Source organism: Protobothrops mucrosquamatus, unplaced genomic scaffold, assembly GCF_001527695.2.
Source record: "Protobothrops mucrosquamatus isolate PMUCROS unplaced genomic scaffold, P.Mucros_1.0 scaffold2505, whole genome shotgun sequence".
NCBI classification, from domain to species: Eukaryota; Metazoa; Chordata; class Lepidosauria; order Squamata; family Viperidae; genus Protobothrops; species Protobothrops mucrosquamatus.
The window spans coordinates 160,576-179,441 of record NW_015388570.1 but is presented as its reverse complement, the minus strand read 5'-3'; the positions used below and the strand labels follow the sequence as shown (position 1 = coordinate 179,441).

The following is an 18,866-nucleotide window of genomic DNA, read 5'->3' as shown; positions in this document are numbered from 1 at the left end:
TAAGTATGAAAAGCGGTCATAACTCACTTTTTTCAGTTCTGTTGTAACTCTGAACAGTCACCAAATAAACTGTTGTACTGTAAGTTGAAGGCTACCTGTACTTTTCTTCACATTCTTTTCTGTTGGACATGCATCTGGGTGACAACATTGGTTTGGTCTTCAAACAGAATAGAATAGAATAGAATAGAATAGAATAGAATAGAATAGAATAGAATAGAATAGAATAGAATAGAATAGAACAGGGGTAGTCAACCTTGGCTCTTTTATGACTCGTGGACTTCAACTCCCAGAATTCCTGAGCCAGCTAAGCTGGCTCAGGAATTCTGGGAATTGAAGTCCACGAGTCATAAAAGAGCCAAGGTTGACTACCCCTGGAATAGAATCTGGAAGGGATCTTGGAGATCTTCTAGTCCAGCCCCCCACTCAAGCAGGAGAACCTATACCATTTCAGACAAGTGACTGTCTAGTCTCTTCTTAAAAACCTCCAGTGATGGCGCGCCCACAATTTCTGAAGGCAGCTTCTGTTCCACTGGTTAATTGTCCTCACTATTAGGAACTTTCTCCTTAATTCCAGGTTGCTTCTCTCTTTGATCAGTTTCCAACCATTGTTTCTTGTCCTGCCCTCTGGTGCTTTGGAGAATAATTTGACCCCCTCTTCTTTGTGGCAGCCTCTCAAATACTGGAATACTGCTATCATGTCTCCCCTATTTCTTCTTTTCTTCTTTTTAGACTAGCCAAACCCAAGTCCTGCAGCCATTCTTCATATGTTTTAGCCTCCAGTCCTTGGATCATCTTAGTTGCTCTTCTCTCTTAGACTGAACTAGAACAAGACAATCCATGAATGTCTGTAGATACCTGAACAAAGATCTCCAATGCCTTATTATGCCCAAAAGGGAATAGTTATGGTTGAGCGTTGATGGTGATGATGATGTTATCCATTCAATCATGTCTGACTCTTGGTGATTCTATGGGCCAGGTCTCTCCACATCTTCTGATCTTGCACTACTTATTTGAGTATTCCTATGCTCTGGCTGATGTCAGCTTTGATGGTGTCCAGCCACCCTGTTCTTTGGTGGCCAGGTTTTCTTTCACCTCTATCTCTTCCAAGCACGATTGCTTTCTCCAGTGAATTCCCCTGCCTGATATGGCCAAAATCAGTGAGATGCAGTTTTGTGATTTTGGCTGAGCATTAGTTGCCATTAAAATGTTGGAATCAAGGCTAGTTTCTGAAAGAAAGACAGACAGACCTCCTTTATGAACGTTTTTTCTCTCCCAGACTTTCCAGGGAACTCTTTGATGATATTTTATAACCTAGTCTGAAAATGGGCAAAAGATGCTCTGTGTGTGGGCAATCATCAACCTGAGTAATTACCGCAAGGAGCTACAATATGTTAATTCACTGGACTCATCTGAAATAAAGCATCCTGCAGGCATGAATTTAAAATAATTACTTCTTTCTTAGAAAAATAAAACAAACATGAAAAGGTGGCTGTGTAAGAGGAAATCTGTGAAGGTTTTATACCTTCTAAGAGCTGAAATAGGAGCAAACCATTTGCTAAGCTATCCTCAAAACATGAGCCATGGAATTCCTACCCAAACTCTCAGCTCCTTAAGAGCTGAAATAAGAGTAGACCATTTGCTAAACTGTTTTCAGGTGTGAAAGTGGAATTCCTACCAAACATTCTTTAGCTCTTCTTCTCTAAGGGACCCTAAGTATCACAAGGTGACCAAGGCAGTCCACCGAACAAAAGTCACAATTTCCTTCAATGTGCATTTTGGAAACATGTAACCACTTAGGGCAAAAGTAAGACTACACTTGGAATACTATGTCCAGTTCTGGTCACCACAATACAAAAAAAGATCTTGAGACCTTAGTAAGAGTGCAGAGAAGATTAATGCAGATGTTAAGGGGCCTGTAGGCTAAACTATATGATGAATGATTGAGGGAACTGGGTATGTCTAGTCAGGAAGAGAAGGACTAGGGGTGACATGATAGCAGTCTTCCAATAGCTAAGGGGCTGTCACAGAGAAGAGGGGGTCAGCCTATTCTCCAAAGCACCTGAGGGCAGGACAAGAAGTAACTGATGGAAACTTATCAAAGAGAAATCCAACCTAGAATTAAGGAGAAATTGCCTAGCAGTGAAAACAATCAGTGGAATGGCTTGTCTCCAGAAGTTGAGGGTGCTCCATCACTGGAGGTTTCCAAGAAAAGATTAGCCATTTGTCCAGACTGCTATAGAGTTTCCTCCGTGAGCAAGGGTTGGATTAGAAGACTTCCAAGATCTTGTCCAACTCTCTTAATCTGTATTCTGTAAAACCTTCTCCAACAGTTTTGCAAGGCAAAAGCAAACACAAGTAAGATCATCCTATTTTTCATTCAAAAGCAAAGAACACTTAAATCCTGAGATGCATATTCACTTTTAAGATCTGGACTTCAACACCCAGAATTCCCCAGCCAGACCATGCTTCTCCTTCTTTTTTCTCCATTTTCTTCTTCCTCCTCCTCCTCCTCCTCCTCCTCCTCCTCCTCCTCCTCCTCCTCCTCCTCCTCTGTGCAAAGACAGATTGATATCCATAGTTCTAAGACATCAATGGATAAGTTTAAGACAGAGTGTCTACATGCTTATGTATACCTCAGTCCTAAGTCCCTGTGATCTCTCAGCTGGATCATGCAAACATTACTCTCAATTGTAAGCACATCCAAACTCTCAATTTCAGTGGGTTTTTTTTTATTTTAAATAGCTTTGTTTTTAATCCTGGAGACTGTGGAGATAAGTTTTAAAGTGTGTGGGCAGAGCTTGATTAAATCTCTGACAAGGGGCTTAATAGATTTTTCTAGCAGTCAAGGCTTCAACGCCCCAACAGACTTGTGTAAGAGAAGAACTTGTAGGAAGGAAGGAAGGAAGGAAGGAAGGAAGGAAGGAAGGAAGGAAGGAAGGAAGGAAGGAGAAAGAAAGAAAGAAAGAAAGAAAGAAAGAAAGAAAGAAAGAAAGAAAGAAAGAAAGAAAGAAAGAAAGCAAGCAAGCAAGCTGTGGCCATTTTTTTGCTTCATGGAAAACTAATAATAATAGAGGGCTGAGATTTCAGCTTTCCTTGGGGCAAAATCTTATATTTTATGCCCCAGACACGTAACAGATGCTGAATATCCTCCACCGGCTATGAGTATGAACACAAAACAATATATTTCTTAGAAAAACAACAACCAAAAATGACCCCTGCAGATAGAAGCATGACTGATTTAAGGTCATGCTTTTTGTTTATCCTCACCTGGAAATGCCAGTGCTTCCTAGCAGTCGCCCACACTTCCTGGACTTATCAGCAAAAGTCAGACCAAAATAATTATAAAAACAGGGGCACTTAAGACATTTATCACCTTTGATCATTCGCTCCCTGCAATTAGTCATCAACAATCAAAAGGACAAAGCTGTTTCTTGGGGAGAGCTATTTGACTATAACAGTTAACAAATGACTCTTTTTTTTTTTTTTTTAAAAAAAGGGGGGGTTGTCTTGTTTTAAAACAAGCAACCTCAGAAACAAGTCATTTAAGCAACTCAAGAAAAAATATTTTGGCATCACTACCTCCCATTTATCAAGCATAAAACAATGGCTTCTCACAAGCAGCTTTTACAATCTGTATTTTTATACAGTGTGCATAGGTAGTCTGCAACTTACGGCCACAACGGAGCCCAAAATTTGAGCTGCTACGTGAGACATTTGTTATGTGAGTTTTGCCCCCTTTTACGACTTTTCTTGCCACAGTTGTTAAGTGAATCTGGTAAGAAGGGGACTGCAAAAACAACTGAGGAAAATAACATGGTTCAACATTTAAGTATCTACCATGGGTGAAGACCATCTCAGATACCGGTAGGTCTTTAGAAGATGTCAGCATATCAAGGGAAGCCTGCAAAGGCCACCAGAAGCTGCTGATAAATCAAAGTTTCATAACACTTTGGTCTGAGGGCTACATCTAATTTTTGAGTGTTGAGTCAGGAGCTATACCCCAAAAGGTAGATTGGACCGGGACAGAAAATTAATTAAATACAATTAAGATGAATGGTCTCTGTGTATTTAATCTTTTTCCCCTTTTGATTATAATTTGGGAAAGATTCCAGGGAAGAGGCCCAGATATTTTAGGTACGTACTTTGATCTAAGGCTGTAGTAGACATGCTGACTATATTTATATATTATTTTTATATGGACTACGTGATGTAATTAAGGACAAACCAATGTCCCAAGCTCCTATACAAGACAGTTGCTTCCACTTTCCCTTTTTCGGAATCTGAACTGTTTGATAGCATCATTTTAATTTTTAGCTCACACAGAGCCTTTGGGATTTTCCTCTCTCACCTACAATTTCCTTGGCTGGATCCCCAGCTTGCAGCACCTTTGTGGGAAGTAGAGATCAAGAAGGTTATTCAAAATACGAGGATGGCATCCTGTTCCATAATGAAAGATTCCCACTGATTTCTTGGCTCCTGCACTGTGTCTTACATCAGAAGACTTTGGCATGCTCTCCACAACTCTGTATGACATTCATATAATCATCATCTCCAAAACCAATGTTTGAGCTACTCTCCAATTACCTCCTTATGGTTGTTTTACTCCAATGACTTCAGGCAATGACTGCAACCATCTGTACGAAGCTGGGTTTATCCAAGGGCAATGTGAAGCTGTACAGAACAATTGTAAGAAAACCTGAGGAACTCATTCAACCCAAGTCTAAGCCAGCTCCAGGGAGATTGTTGCTTGTTGAAGATGCATTCAACTGTCCTTTAGACATTTAACTTGGGTTTTCCTTCAGCCTTTGTATGCCCCTTTGTAAATTTTATTGTAACCCCAGCAAAAATACACTACTTATTGGACACTCCTGATCTGAATGGTACAGTCTTTTCCCTTGGGGTGGCTTGTTATTGGACCGAAGTTTTTAAATCCATTAACTTTGTTGTAGTTGCAAGCTTCCAGAAGATCAACTTTGTCTTATGTCCCCAGGATCTATCTGATGGGTCAATACAGTTGGTTCACAAATCAGCCATCAATAGGCACATAGAGAAAAACGTCTACATACCATTTAAAAAAGATAATCAAAAAACCAAAAGGAAAACAAAAAGACCCAAATACCTCACCAGCAATCAACCCCCAGATAAACAGAGATTAACACTAAGATTAACATCAGACTAGCAATCAAGAAGTAAACAATACCCCAATCAAAGAACTACAACTCAGGCAAACAACCTAATAGTAGACAACAGCCTAATCAAGGAACTACCAAGAACACTCCCACCAACACTGACAGGGCAAGTCACTAGTATATATAAAGAGAGCAATCTCCACTCTCACTAGCATTGATGATGTTACCTAATTGGGTAATGAAATATCTGCAAGAAAACAACCAAGCTAAGTAAGTAAATCTTTGAGAAATGATTCATATTGCAAGGGCTGGAAAGACTAGCTCTCCATATTTGAATATGAAACTTAGAACAGTGGTGGCGAACCTATGGCACGGGTGCCAGAGGTGGCACTCAGAGCCCTCTGTGTGGGCACGCGTGCCATCGCCCCAGTCCTAGGCCTTCAGCTGGGTTTTATAAAACCTTTTCGCTTTAGGCCTCCGCCGCCATATGCAAAAAAAAAAAGGTTCAATCAGTCAATTTCAACTTCTCACGGGAAAAAAAAAGATCTCACAAAGTTGGAATTGATTGATTGAACTTTTTAGTCCCACCCAGTCTGCCGTTACCACCGCAGCCACGCCCAGCCAATGGGCCACACCCACCCGGCACCCGACAATGCATAAGTGGGTTTTGGGTTGCAGTTTGGGCACTCGGTTTCTAAAAGGTTCGCCATCACTGACTTAGAATCAACAAGAATTAACTTTGAGTTCCATAAAAAATAATATATATGGCTTAGTTGACCTGTGGAGTTCTAGGTGATATTACCTAGTTGGATACCAAAATATCTGCAAATAACCAAGCTCAGAGACCACCAAGGACTCCATTGATTTGTTTATACAAGTCCAGAAGCCTAACAAGTTATCGCCTTGCAAAGTAAATTACAAAGAGACCATTATGTCCCAAGCAGTCATTGCTGATTCCTCAACTCCCCGTTTCTTTTGGTTGTTTTTTTTTCACTGTTTGCCTCATGTTGTTTTGCCATAAATATTGAACAGCCTCCACCACCTACTCTGACTGGGAATGATAAAAACATATGTGTAGCCCATCTGGAGGGCACCAGATTAGGAAAACAACCTTCTAAATCATTAGGTCTTTATGTGCCATCCAGTGCCAGCTGCCGAGAAGACCAGGGGCATCCTGGTTTTGGGGTAGCAACTAAGATGCTGTAGTAAGTGAAACATTGGTCCAAAAAGTTGTTCCTTAATTTTCCAAATATTCCCATTTTACCTGAGATGCTAAACAGTCCAGACCAGTGGTGGTGAACCTATGGCACACATCTCTGTGGGCACGCACGCCGTTTTCCCAGCCCTGTCTCCCCCCACAGCCCCCTCACCAGTAGCCCCCCCAGAGGAGAGTGCCCCCCCCAGGTGCAGCCCATGTGGAGCAGTGCAGCCAAGGACATGGCAGCCGGGCAGCGGGGACAAGACTCCGCCCTCGCGCTCCGTTGCACACAGATGATGCTGCAGGCACGGGCGGAGGATGTGGCCGCCATGGTGCTCCTGGGCTGCCAGGGCGATCTGCTGCGGCAGGTTGTGGAGGTTGGGGGGGCTATGGGTGGACGGGGACGGGGTGGGGGGCGATTTTTGGGCACTCGGTCTCTAAAAGGTTCGCCATCACTGGTCTAGATCAGGAGTAGGCAACCTTGGCTCTTTTATGACTCGTGGACTTCAACTCCCAGAATTCCTGAGCCAGCCATGCTGAGGGGAAAGGGAGAGGTTTCCAAGCTGAGCCATGCTGGCTCAGGAATTCTGGGAGTTGAAGTCCACGAGTCATAAAAGAGCCAAGGTTGCCTACCCCTGGGCTAGACAGACCTGGCTGGGTGTTTGAAAGTACCTTTATTTCTGTGAAAAGAAAACCCAGTTCAGTTCAGTAAAATGCCTGAATTGCTACCCAGAATTGGCCGACTTGCAACAACGGCCTGGTGCACCCCATCCGCTAAGCTAAACACAGAGAAAATCAGAGAGGCGTGTTTTCTGATTTAGCCCCAGGCAAGGAGGGAGATTAAAAGCAGGGAAAGCCTCACAGGAGGCAGGATGACAAGAGGGAGCAGGAGGGTGAGGAACCCAGCTTAGTATCTACCAAGGAGAGCTTTAAAGGGCAATCTCTTTTGATTTGATAGAAGTAGGTCAATCTTTCTGCTTTGTTAAGTCTTTGGACAGGATAGCACTGTCTTCCGCCAATGCTCTCGAGTTCTCTTTTACACTTCATGGAAGACACGTCTCTCACACACAAACACAGCTATGCACACACAGCGCAGACTCACACATGCATTTAATTTACACAAACGCACACACCCGTATATTGAACGCAGTACAGTAAGTCCTTGACTTAACGAACGCAACCGAGCCCAAAATTTCCGTCGCTAAGCGGGACAGTTGTGAAAGTGAATTTTGCCCCACTTTGTGACCTTCCTTGCCCCGGGTGTTAAGTGAATCACCGCCGTCGTTAGTGACACGGTTGTTAAGTGAGCTTGGCTTTCCATGGATTTTGCCTGTCAGGAGGTCACCAAAGGGGGAATCACGTGACCCCCTCAGGACACTGCAGCCGTTATAATTATGAGGCAGTTGCTAAGCATCCGAATTTTGATCACGTGACCATGAGGAAACTGCAAAGGTTTGAAAAAGTGTGAAAAACGGTCATAAGTCGCTTTTTTCAGGGCTGTTGTAACTCTGAATGGTCACGAAATGAACTGTTGTAAGTCGAGAACAACCTGTACCAGTAACTGAATCAAGCTTAGTAACCATTCGAAACAGGCCCTGAATCTCTTCATCCTTTATTTCGCTCTCTCCATGGCTTTCCCAATTGCAAAAAGAGAAATGGCTCACTCCCCATGTCCTCCTCCTCCCCCCCTCCCCCCCTGCACCTTGGTTCATCTTTCCATCCTCTGGTTAGATCAGCATCATGACAGGTCTCACTCCTCTCTGGGAGAAATGCAGTTGGCATGAGTGATCTCACTGTTTTACATACCTGAACTCTGCCTTTTAGTGCTCTGCTAGGACTGGTTAACCATAGTTAAATCCTAGGCAAGGATCCTTTGACTTCTGAGCTGATACTGGTCATGCAGAGTGCCTTCTCTTGACTAATGCCATCATTTCCTTCTGTCTGTCTGTCTGTCTGTCTGTATCTATCCATCCATCCATCCATCCATCCATCATTATGTATCTATCTATGTATCATCTATCTATGTATCTATGTATCTATGTATCTATCTATGTATCTATCTATCTATCTATCTATCTATCTATCTATCTATCTATCTATCTATCTATCTATCTATCTATCTATCTATCTATCTATCTATCTCTTTCTATCTATCTCTATCTATCTATCTATCTATCTATCTATCTATCTATCTGTTTGTCTGTCTATCCATCCATCCATCCAATATCTATCTGTCCATCCGTCCATCCATCCAATATCTATCTATCCGTCCGTCCATCCATCCGTGTCTGTCTGTCCGTCCATCTATCTAATATCTATCCGTCCGTCCGTCCATCATCCATCCATCCATCCATCCATCCATCCATCCATCCATCCATCCATCCATCCATCCATCCATCCATCCATCTATCTATCTATCTATCTATCTATCTATCTATCTATCTATCTATCTATCTATCTATCTATCTATCTATCTGTCTCTTGAAGACCACCCATCTCACAGAGAAACTCCCACTAATAGTACAGTGAGAACGACATTGGGAGACAGAGGAAGTCCTGCAGAGTGAACAAACTTTCATATAAAATACATCTCAGCCCACAAAAAGAGAGAGGGCATGGGAAGTGTTTCAGAAGGGCCTCCCTAGTTTTCCAGACGCTAAAAGGAAGGAGGGGAGAAATACATTCGGCCTTGCAAGAGTCTTTTAATGTAAGCTTACCATAAAGACAGAGCTAGTGTTCATTGTTGTGTTTTGTGTCTGGACTATTTCAAAGGACTAACAGACAGCTTGCAATACAGGAAGTCACTGCTTTAGAATTGCCTAATTCAATCCCTCCTGCCTATTTATTGCACTCTGCCCTCGCTATATGCATTTTTTAAGTGCTGCTTGGGTGGGGTAGTCGTGACAGTGTTGAACACTCCTGCAATAGAAAACTAGCAGCAGGGAAATTAAATCCCCCTCCACCATCACCCTTTTTTTTGCAGTTTTTTTTTTACACAAGGAAAACATTATTCAGAAATGAAACTTCCCAAATTCTATTTCAGTTTGTTGAACCATCTTATAGAACTGGTGAATCACAGCACTTTGAGAACCAGAAATCATTGTGTAAGCAAACTGTTATGGTACAGCAATGCAAGTGGGGGGGGGAGGGAAATCCCTCCTGCCCGTATATCATGCTCTGTCTTTTCTATAGGCACTCTTCATGAGGTCCTGCTGCTTGAACGGTACAGCTTTGACAATCTAAGAAAATTCTAGTTACTAAAGAATATCTGGGTTGGCTGCAATCACTCTGGGTCACACACACACACACACCCAAAAAAAAAACCCTGAGAAAAGTTTTGTAGGTGGAAACTTCTAGTTTTAATCTCCAGTTTAAGGAAGTTCATGGAATGATAGAGTTGGAAAGATTAGATGTCACCATATGTAGAAAATTCTGAGAAGGTTGGACCACATTAGATGTCAAGGGAGATTCTCAAGTCAGCCAGATCAGGATGGTCCCAGAGGTGCTTTTTCAAAAGGCAACTGGGCTTTTGTTTTTCTTTAAAGTTCTGGAAACCAAAGAACTGAAGAAGCTTCTTGAATGAAAAGCGAAACATCTTCAAAGAAAAACAAAAGCCCAGTTGCCTTTTGAAAAAGCATCTTTGGGGCTACATTACATCTAGCCTTTCATACTATCCTGCAATCTCTATACCTACGTAGGCTTCCATCTCTCTCTGCTCCAGATCTTGCAAAATCACTGCTTTCCAAAGCAAACAGTATTTTGACAGTCTGACCTGCTCTAAAATGCTTTCTTCTTATTTACTCAGTCCCATCAATCCTATCAGGTGGTAGGGGGAAGGAAAAGAGAACATAACATTTATACAGCCTTGGGCTGGCAAGATCTACTTCGCAATTTCTTCTGATTCTCCCAAGCATGTGCCCTGACCACTACCAAGGTCACAAATTCCTTTTGCTTATTTATCTGTTGCTGGTTTTGCTCCAAGCTTATTTTTTCAACAATCTTAAGTTTAGGGAGGAAGAAAATGTGTTGCTTCTGCTCTGCAAATTAAAGTCTGAAAACTTTTTGCCAATCCTGCAAAACAGACTTCAGTACATCTGTCTGACCTGTTTCTGTAGTGTACAGGAATGGGATAAAGTCTCTAACTCTGGCAGTGATTTGATCTGCTAAAAGGTCAACTGGTTCCTTTTTTACGCAGGAAGAATCTGGAAGACTTCGGGTGACCTTGCAATACTTTCCGATCTAGTAGAAAAAATGTAAATAAAGTTCTAGCTTCCTTCTCATAACATAGATCTCCTACCAAACAAATGGGATCTGTTCAGGAAGGTTGCCTTCTCCTATATCCACTAAAATCTCTCAGCTCCTGTTTTTCAAAATCTCGTGTGTCCTCAGGCTGTCCAAAGGTCCTCCAAATTAGATTGATAGTGCCAAATTGGCTCAATGAATGGACAGGTTGAAGCAGATGTGATTCTCACATCCCTGTTAATATGCATGATCCATCACCTCTGCAACAAGGCTAGAATACTTAGAATACTGCATCCAGTTTTGGTCACCATTTTATAAAAAAAAGATGTTGAGGCTCTGGAAAAAGTGCAGAAAAAAGCAGCAAACATGATCAGGGAGCTAAAGGCTAAAACATGAAGAAAAGTTGCAGGAATTGGGTACGTAGGTCTAGTATAGTGAAAAGAAGGATTAGGAGTGACAGGATAGCAGTGTTCTAATATTTGAAGGGCTGCCATAAAGAAGAGGGGGTCAACCTATTTTCCAAAGCACCAGAAAGCAAGAAAAAAACGAATGGATGGAAATTAAGGGGAGAAGCAACCTAGAAGTAAGGAGAAATTTCCTAACAGTGAGAACAATTAACCAGTGGAATGAATTGTCTTCAAAAGTTGTGAGTGCTCCATCACTGGAGACTTTTAAGAAGAGACTGGGCAGCCATTTGTCTGGAATGGTATAGGGCAGGGGTAGCTTGGCTGGGTCAGGGATTCTGGGAGTTGAAGTCCACGAGTCATAAAAGAGCCAAGGTTGCCTATCCCTGGTATAAGGTCTCCAGCCTGAACAGGTTAGACTAGAAGATCTCCAAGGTCTCTTCCAACTCTGTTATTGTTACTCTGTTCTGAACTCTGAGCAAGAGAGCTTCACCTTCAAGAGAAAGAGCTCTGGTGAAGGGTCATCTCCTCTAACTATCAGGAGATTTTCTTGGAAAACAGGGGCAGTCAACTGTTGGGGGTCAATGGTGATGCGCCTGAAATTCTGTGACCACGTCACAGGTGTTATCACAAAACGTTGCAGTGCAATTGGGCTTGGGAGAAGTTCAGGAAGACGCTGCCTATTCACTATTCAATTTGACCAGTCACGAGGGAAAGATTTCATAGAAGACAAATAATGAAATTATCTCCCTCACTGTTTCTAACCACTTGAGAAGTTCCCTACTGTTCCAATCAGTCTTTGTTATCACTGATTTCTCAGCAAAGGGACCCTTTCAAAATATTTTCAAAGTAACTGGGCTGCTAGTATCCATACAGTTGATTTTCTTAGAATATGTATGGGGCCCATTGACTTAAAATTCAATCATAGTTTCATGGAATACAGAATGTACAGGTAGTCCTCAACTTAGAACCACAATTGAACCGCAAATTTATGTTGTTAAGTGAGACATTTGTGAAGTGACGTTTGCCCCATTTTTACCACCTTTCTTGCCATAGTTGTTAAGTGAAACACTGCAATTGTTAAGTTACTGCCAAAAAAGCCAACACAGTGCTGGGCTGCATTAACAGAGGGATAGAATCAAGATCACGTGAAGTATTAATACCACTTTACAATGCCTTGGTAAAGCCACACTTGGAATACTGCATCCAGTTTTGGTCACCACGATGTAAAGAAGATGTTGAGACGCTAGAAAGAGTACAGAGAAGAGCAACAAAGATGATTAGGGGACTGGAGGCTAAAACATATAAGGAATGGTTGCTGGAATTGGGTATGTCTAGTCTAATGAAGAGAAGGACGAGGGGGGACATGATAGCAGTGTTCCAATATCTCAGGGGCTGCCACAAAGAGGGGAGTCAAGCTATTCTCCAAAGTTTTTAAGAAGAGACTGGACAGCCATTGGTCTGAAATGGTATAGGGTTTCCTGCCTGAGCAGGGAGTTGGACTAAATGACCTCCAAAGTCCATTCCAACTTTTTTATTATTATTATTATTATTATTATTATTATTATTATTATTATTATTATTATTATTATTATTATTATTATTATTATTATTATTATATCGTTGTTATCACAGTTGTTCATTGATTTTGCTTGTCACAAGATTGCATAAGGTGATTACATGAGCACTACATTGATCATGTGATCATCTTTTGAGGCACTGCAACTGTCACAAATATGTCAGTTGCCAAATGTCTGAATTTGGATCACATGACCATGATGCTGCAAGGGTCGTAAGTCTGAAAATGGTCGTAAGTCACTTTTTTCAATGCTGTTGTAACTGTGAATGGTCAGTAAATGAACTCTTGTAAGTCAAGGGCTACATGTATTGGGTACCAAGAAAGATACCATTTTCCATCATCTCCACCCCATCATCCTATTTCATTAGCTGTGAACTTATCTATGAACCTGGTTTTTGTTTGACAAAGGAATAGTCAGGCAACGTGCAACACTTGTACAAAAGGCATCAGAACATTCAAGGTTTTTTTTTATATGCTTTATTGTAGTAATGGTTGCAATTAACATGCTCACAAACTACTTTGCATTCAGAAATCCAACGGTCATCCTTGGCACTTCAAAGTTGCTCTTTCCTAAAATGTAGATTATTGGTTTGGGTCTGGCCTGGAAAACGCTTGATCTTCACTGCACTGGTAAATTCTGTCTGTTAAGAAGAAGAAAAGAAACAAAGATTTTCCCCATTTAAAAGAAAATGGAACAGGAGGTTACCAAGATCTTGTGACTTAAGATTCTAATTCTGTCTCTATATCTAACCAGCCACTACATCACTGATTCTTTTACCCACTCCTTCTCTAGTGCTACATATTTTATCATCCAGCAGAAATACCCTTTCTCATCACACATAGAATAAATGTCCAGTTTCACAAGACAGAAAAAAAGAGTCAATATTTGATTGGCAAGAATCAGAAACCAGCAACACCTGCCAGTGTTGTGAAGCCATTCAGCTCCAATAGGGTCTTGATAGCAATGTTTCTCATTTCTGTGATTTGTTGAAAACTATGCTATATTTTATTTATTGGTGCAAGAGTTCTCTTTTTTTTCTGAGACCCAGCTTCCCTTTCTCCTTAGGTTGGAATTATGGGCATGGGCTGCCATTTTTCACTTGAAGATTTTATGGCTGCAGTAGAGTTCAAAACACTTTAAATCCAATTGATCAGTCAACAACAGATCTAAAATGGACGGCACCATACTAGGGCTTTTCAGAGAGCGGCTGCAGTGTGAAATTGCTGTATAGAAATACCAAGAGGTGTGAATTTATTAACTTGGGTTCCATGAGAAAGCAAAAAGGAGGATTAGAGGAAAATAAGGACACCACAGAGAAGCTCAATGCTGTGAAATCTCTGCCTTTACTCCAGAATTTGGTATTTATCAGGAAAGGGAATCAGAGGAACTTAAGGAAGATAAAAGACCTCTTGTGATAAAGACAGGAGATATACTTAAGATATGGCAAGTTCCAATCACTGGACATTGTTGGCTGGAGCTTAGAAGAGCTGTAGCTCAAAATATCTGAAGACAGCAGGCTTGCTATCCTGTCAACTTCATCAACTAGGAAGAATACTATATTACATTCAGCTGAGAAGAGAGAGAACTGTAGAACTGTGTTCCCCAAAACCTGGAGGGCACCACCATTATTCTGTTCATTCTTTCTCAATGGGCCAAAGTGTGGGAAAACATATCTTGCAGGTAATTTGAAGCTTTTCTGACGTTTCTTGACTGCCCTTCTAAAGATTATTGGAAGTAACTTTGGTTGTAGACCATGGTGTGTGTGTTGTGTTGTGTGTGTGTGTGTGTGTGTGTATGTGTGTATCTAAACTTGGCTACTTTAACACTTGTGGACTTCAACTCCCAGAATTCCCCAGCTAGCCTGGCCGGCTGAAGAACTCTGGGAGTTGAAGTCCACAAGTCTTAATGTTGCCAAGCTTGGAGACCCCTGTTGTGGACCATGGGGAGAATATACATTTAACAAGTACCACAGATTGTACACTGATTATACAGATAGCCCTCAATTTACGACTACCATTGAGTCCCAAATTTATATTGCTAAGTAGTTAATTTTGCCCATTTTCTGATCTTTCTTGCCATAGTTGTTAAAGGAACCACTGCAGTTGTTAACTTAGTAACACAGTTGTTAAGTGAATCTGGCTTCCCCACTGTCTTTGCTTGTCAGAAGGTCGCAAAAGGGGAATCACATGACCCTGGGACAATGCAACCGTCATAAATATGAACCAGTTGCCAAGTATCCAAATGTAAATCATGAGGATGCTGCAACGGTCATAACTGTGAAAAATGGTCATAAATCACTTTTTTCACTGTTGTTGTAACTTCAAACATCCACTAAACAGACTGTTGTTAAGTCCAGGACTACCTGTATCCTAATTTACTCTCCCCCTTTTGATTCTATCTTTTTGTCCAACTGCTGAAACCGCAGACCACAAAGCTCTTTTGAAGACCAGGAGATGCAATCTTGCCTAGAACTTTTATAATCCGTCAAAACTCAATTCTCTGAAGGAGAGAACTGGGTTGGATGAAAAGAATTCAGTCATGCTGGGGGAAAAAAAATTAAATTGATTACCTGAGGAGATTAAAGACTTGGGGGGGGGGGAAGTTTTCTTCTTTTCTCAGAAACTAACCTGGCATGTTAATTGTCTCTTTAAAAAAGTAAAAAAAAATTTAAAAAAGCTTTCCCCCACTGCTTGAATGACTACTCATAGTTTAGTTTTAACCCACAAGGTATGTATTTAAAGGCTAGCTTACTAAGAACAAACAATTTGGCTGGAAAGCCCCTTTCTTTGGCTGCCTCAAATTTGCAAAAAAGGTCACAACTCCAAGTTGTGTATTTGAATATTGACACTTCAGAGAGGGGAAGCACCAAATGCAGGAGCCACCGGGGAGATGTAAAAGAAGGTTGGGTTTTCTGCTATTCATACTGAGAGTCCTTTTCCATTTGACCATGACTGAGTAGTTCTCATACATCACATATACCATTACTACTACTATTTGTGATGATGTCAACCATGACCACTGGAAGGAATTAGTGAATGTGCGGAAGTGAGGGGTCCAAAATCCAGGATCAAAGACTTTTGGTATGTTCCTTCAGGATATGAGGATACCCCAAGGAAAGACAAAAGTTGTAACTACCAGGCATGCAAACAACTGTTTTAACTGTTCCTTGCATAATTTGCTATTGAAATTTCGCAATTTTTTTTTTAAATCATCCTTTTGTTCAGTTTTACTGGAGTTTCCAGCAATTTCAGCAAATCTACCCCTTTAACTGATTCATCTGCCCCAGAGGAACTGACCAATTTAGATAGGAATTAAATAGTAATTGTAAAAAAAAACCCACACAGTTTTCCTTGATTTTAGACTGTATGTCTGCTCCAAATCTCTCTAGAAGAACTTTTTGTCTTGTGAAGGAGAGATCTGGAAAAAGTGCACTGGTTATTCTTGTAATGATTGTTACAATGGTCAGCTACATTTTCACTAAGGAGTTCTTTTGTTCTCAATTTGCGCCTTACATCCTCAACTGGTTGATCAGGCCCAGGGCTGAGACCTCAGGAAACTAAAGCTCCATACAGTTTGAATCAATATTCTTCTCAGCCAGTCTCACCATCTTACTAAGGGCAGAAACTTATGTCCTTCCGCTATTTTCATCTACAGTTCTCCTCAGCCCGAGTCAGTGGTCAAGAAGTATAGGTGTCATGTGTCTGATTAACGAAACACTTAAAAGGACTTTCAGGCATAATTTTTCCTAAAAGCATTTATTAAGGTTACAGAGACGTCAGTACAGCATGGTGGAAATGCTTAGGTCTGGCTTCTCTTCCGTTATGCATATACATTCTAAGCATTTCCCACTCCCTTATTTTGGGGTCATGGTTCACATCTTCCAATCAACTTGGAAGATGTGATTTACTTCCGGTTTCTTTCTCCCGGGCTATCCTTATTCTCCTCCCTCTTTCCCAGTTGCTGGTTTAACTATATAAATACCAGACAGTTCTGCATATTGTCAAAGCAAGAATATACAGTATTTGCAGCGTTGACAATAGGAGCTTTAGTCCAAAAGCCACCAGGGGTAACAGGCTACCTATCCTTGTTCCAAACGTTCATGGATATTTCCCTAGTTTGGACACCTCAGCCCATGTCATCAGTTGCATTAACTAAACAGTAATACTTCAAAATATATTTGTGGTCCAGCTGGTGCTCCAGAGGATTTAATTAACAGCTCTGAATGGATTGAAGCACTTAATGTAAGCAATTGCCCAAAGTCTGTAGTTCTGACAACAAACAACCAGTGTTTACTTACCCTTGATTCCTTTAGTATCTTTAGCTGGGAATTCTCCAAGTTAAATTTCAATAAGAGGAAACTGGAAAACAAAGAAAAAGAGAAACATCACCACTAAAGAAACAAATAAGGCTATTGGTCTTCGTATCATTCTCTACCAAATTAAATATTGTCCAATCCTACATTTGGTTTCTAAAGCTAACTTGGATAAATGCCATTATTTGGAAACTTAAAGATAGGCAACGTATTAGGTAAAACTCTCTAAAAATGGAATATGAGGCACTAAAGTGATGGGCTTGCAAAAAAGGCAAATGCAACTTGAATCTGGGCTAACTTACAGCAGGTGTCCAATTTAGCAAATAAAAAAATAAAAATCCAGGACCCATGACTCTTTAGGGAATGACATTTGGGAAAGCTGTGGCTGCTTCAGTGCTACTGGCCGCTACTGCTGCACTGCTCCGTTGTGCTGCAGTTACATGATTTACATTTTCAACATTCTGTGGCAATTTCCCAGCCAATCTTGCAATCCCTCATTTGCTCACCCATCTAGAAGCAGCCAGTTAACTGACTGCTGGGAAGGGGAGGGGAGGGGAATGGATTCCCACAAAGAATCAGTGGGGAAGCCAGCAGGAAGTCGGAAGTCACTTGCTTTGGTCATTCTGTTTCTTTGTTTAGATAAGAAAACATCTCTGAAACAATGCATGGATTATTATTGGGCAGAGTTAGACTCCATTGCTTAAATGACTCTCCAGGCTTTCAGTAAAGAGAGCTCTGTTTTCTTAGAATTGTTTTAACAAAAGCAGAAGAACAAGCAGAACTTTATCTAACTGGAAGCAGCCACTGATTCATTTACCTTGGAACACCTTAAGAAAAAAAAAACATGGCAGTTGCCAAGCCCAAACTTTTCATCACATGACTGTGGGGATGCTGCAACAGTTCTAAGTGTGAAGATCTGTCGTAAGTCACTTTTTTCAGTGCTGTTGTGACTTGCGATAGTCATTAAATGAATGGTTGAAAGTCAAGGACTACCCATATTATATAAGTTTGCAGCCTGGAGTCAGTTATAAAGTAATATGTAATTAAGTAATCTCTCTGAGAAGATGGGTGGTTCAGAAATGTGAAAAACAAATAAATAAAGACAAGGTAAAAAATCTAATAAATACATAAATGAATACATAAATCTTGCAAATGTTTACTGTATCTAAAGAACTGGGGAACAGAAAGACAAAAAGGCAATCTAACCCAGCTAAGTGCTGTTCCATCTCTACATCACTCTTTCTGATTCAATCATGTCATTTCCATCACTTATCTAATGGGACTTTCTCTGGCCATTGTGCACTGTTCCAAAATCTGCAAAAAGCAAGAGAAGAAAAGGGAGTGTAATTACAGATTAACCTCAAAGATACCATTCAGAACAGTAATTGTTCAACGTTATTATTATTATTTTTAGAATTATGTTCCACAATCTTCTCATTTTTCTGCACAACAAACCTGTGAAGTTGGTTGGGATGAGTGAGAATGACTCGCCCCCCCCCCCAATAACCCAAGAAGTCAGGGTGGACTTATTGTGATCTTGTGGGAAAACCCAGAGGAGGGATCCAATAAACGACCTAAGAGCCATTGCTATGTCATAATGCTCACCAATCTACTGCAGTTACTGAAAACAGTGAACAGCCATTCAAAACATACAGTTGAAATGCAATGCAGTAAAATGTTGATGGAAGCATCATGAAATTCCCAAAAGAAGAGAAATGAATTATGAATATGTCAGAATTATGAATATGTCAGAATTCAAAGAAATAGCAAATTCTGAGAACTACCGGATCAGGAAAAACACCGAAACTGTTATTTTTGAACACAGTCTTCAACTTACAAGCACATTTGAGCCCCAAATTTTCATTGTTAAGCACTGTTAAGTGAGTTTTGCCCCATTTTACAACATTTTTGCCCCAGTTGTTAAGCGAATGCCTGCAGTTGTTTTTAAGCAACGCCAGCTTCCCCAATTGACTTTGTTGCTTGTCAGAAGCTAGGTGGGAA

General features: G+C 40.9%; 1 long non-coding RNA gene across 2 annotated transcripts; it reads right to left on the bottom strand.

Moving 5' to 3' along the window:
• Positions 1–13,025: 13,025 nt before the first annotated feature.
• On the bottom strand, positions 13,026–18,173 carry LOC107295806. 2 transcript variants are annotated; one of them, XR_001549071.1, is made up of 3 exons: positions 18,072–18,173; positions 16,851–16,911; positions 13,026–13,193 (listed from the first exon to the last, which is right to left on the bottom strand). It is a non-coding gene; the product is annotated as an uncharacterized LOC107295806 (long non-coding RNA). The 2 variants fall into 2 exon arrangements; XR_001549070.1 differs by lacking the exon at positions 18,072–18,173 and adding an exon at positions 17,168–17,293.
• Between the last annotated feature and the right edge of the window lie 693 nt (positions 18,174–18,866).